Source organism: Thunnus albacares, chromosome 14, assembly GCF_914725855.1.
Source record: "Thunnus albacares chromosome 14, fThuAlb1.1, whole genome shotgun sequence".
In the NCBI taxonomy this organism is placed as follows: Eukaryota; Metazoa; Chordata; class Actinopteri; order Scombriformes; family Scombridae; genus Thunnus; species Thunnus albacares.
In genome coordinates, this window is record NC_058119.1 from 4,960,292 (window position 1) to 4,963,392 (window position 3,101).

The window sequence follows — 3,101 nt, forward strand, 5'->3', positions numbered from 1 at the left end:
CCAGAAAATCCAATGTGCTTTTTTATGTTAATGTGTGTTTTTATGTGAATTTGTCATTTTTTGTTGCTTATATTGCATTTTTGTATGAAATGTGCTATATAAGAAAGTTTTTTGTACTATTATTATCACCCTAAAACATGAATCTTTAATGGGTTGTAACTATTTCACTCTATGAATTCACTGTATGTCTAAATATAATAAAATCACTGATGCTTTTCACCCACTTTCTTTTCTTTCTTTTTGCAAGTTTTTTGGTGGGGAGTGGGGTGGGTGGGAGTAACATTTGAAACAGGACTGATATTCAAACCAGCTGAGCATATTATGAAAGCATATTTAAAAGACCGTGATGTTTTAATGAGTAGCCTTTCTACAGTATCTGCAATAAAAGTCATGTTAATCCAATGAAATGAGAGAGAAGACAAAAGTAGACAGAGAGAGAAGCTGCCCTCTGTTGCTGACTGGTCTGTGTTGTCCTCAGTGACCTTAGCTGGGCTGTTGCTAACTTGAGCTAAACTTTCCCTCCCTCCACCAATAGAGACAGACTGTCCCCCTTCCCCTCACAGCTGTGTGGCCTGAATGCTGGAAATAACCACCGGCCTGCGGATCAGGAGTCATGGCTGTTAAACAGTGGCAAATGTTGGCTCTGTGCCGCTGTCAACTAGAAGAAAAAAACAAAACAGGCTGAGCTTTATAATGGAGACTATTGAACTGTTACCCAAAGACACACACCAGATCCAGTGCAAAGAAAAAAACAGACAGTGCATGGAGGCACTAAAGATACTTAAAACATTATTATCAAATGCAACAAATGTATTTTATGCATTTTACTCTTTACCTATACAGCCAGTGAGACTCAAAGCTGTAGAATATGGAGCCATAAAACTCACAAAAGGCAGCAGGCTAAAAGATTATTGTAGGAGTTGAATATATAATACTGTTAGTTGATTAAATTGTTAATTAAATGGAGTATAAAAACAAAGCCTTATGCTTTTCTTTTATTTAGCTATTTAGCTTTCCTTTATTAGCCTAATTAGAGGTGTTTAGTATTGTTTAAAAGAATATGAAACAGGAATAAGAAATACTTTATCAATCCCAAGGGAAATGTAACATTATGAGATTGCAGACATTAAATTACACGCATCTACAAAATGTGAAACATAGCACAATGAAGTCAAATACTTATTTTATTGTTGATGAAGACAACAGACATTATATCTCAATATTACGATAGAAGTAAGGTTATAACAGCCTGGGACTGGCAGTTACACTGCCTTATTATTGTTTAACAAACAATATTATGATGTATTTGGTTATATTTTCTGATAACCTTTTACTACATTTTGTCAGTTTTGGGACTCCATAATAGACTCATTACTGTCATTCATTTGGCAGTTGTAAAATGTGCTGTTTCAGCCCTCAGCCTGGGGACATTTCCCTCTAAATTACTCCGCTGTAAATATCCTTTTGAAAGAGTCACTTATCTTTCTTAAAACAAGCAAAAGGCCTTGAATAGAATTGGATGATTTCATGTTTTTCCAATGCAAATCAGCTTGTTCTGAGAATTTTCTCTTAATTGTGCATCATTTTTTAGCTGCAGGGTAATTGAACAGGAAATTAAAGCCAACAATCAGACAGTCAGACATCTTATGTATGTTTGGTGGTGAATGTAAAAGAGTGCAGCCTGTGTGTGTAGACAGGGCCGTCACTGATATTGAGGACAATGAGGTCATGCCATGTTTTCTCTGGGAATATGGGGGTTTTGGGTACAGCGAATTTCATTTACACTGACTAATTCCAGTAATAAATCAGAGACTTTAGGCCAAAATAAAATGGACAATTCTGTAAGCAGAAAGCTTTCAAATGGGATTTAGACCCTCAGGTAGAGAAATACATTTCCAGAAAATTTTATTTAACACTGTCATATTTACTTTATATGTCCCAATCCTGTATGTCATCCACATGTTGTCTGTGTTATAAGTTTTGGTTTTGTTACATGGCATTTAAAGACTTGTTACACAAATACTGTTTATTTTTACATTAATGCCTCACATCTAATTAGATAAAGTTCATACTAAAGTAAGTGTAGGATCTGTTGAGAATTTTTTTTTAACAAACTGCTGTTTCCAAGCTCAAGAGCAAACGTTACGCTCAAGATATAACTCCATAATTTTACCCACACATGCTCTGTGAGATGGTATAATAATCCCTTCCAAAAGTACAAAATATAAGTAGTATCACTAGACCTTCGGGATTTCTTTGCATCAATTCAGCTATATATGTCCTCAATATGCTATAAGTAATATCAGTATCTGTTGAGTGTGAAAGTTAATTTTTGACTTTGGACATTGTAGTTTGTAAAAGAAAAAAAACATCAAGATCCACTCAACTAAATTTATTCAGAGCTTTCAACTGCAACTCAGCTGTCTTCATCAGTAGATGGAGTTTACTCGGTTGTTGTTGAGATGACAGGTGTTCAATCCAGAGAAGTGACTGAAAGCTGTGGAAAAAGCTAGTAAGTGGACCATGAGGTAAGATTTTTTTGTCAACATCATATCAATCAATGTGAAGGTCAGTGTGTTCATGTGTGTCACAAAAAAAGATTGTACACGGTGTTACAGAGAAACCACAACAGACATTTGCTCTTTTTACAGTTTATTGTATATATATATTTATATATATATATAAAACTACAAAAGTAAGACTGTTTCAAATTCATAGACAGCAGTCCATTTATCTCATATACTATATATATATATATTATCTACAGTCCACATTTGGATCCCAATACAGCTGATAGTTTCTCTCTCTGTGTGTTTGTGTATTCTATTGCATAGAAAAAGGCACAGCTCTGAGGTCTGTGAAAAATACAGCCTTCATAGAGGAAATCAGCCTCGACTGCAGTCACTCTTTCCCGGCGAGTCAAACCGCCGCACACCCAGACAGCGCTAAAGCAGATTCGGTAACAAACACTGATCGAAAAAAGTCTCAGGAGTTCGAATGTTGTTCATACTATGTACATTACTTTTGGCATTGAAGTGTCTATGACAGGCTTTGGAGTCTTGACATCTGAAGGTTGGAGACGTGTTTTTGAGTATTGCTGC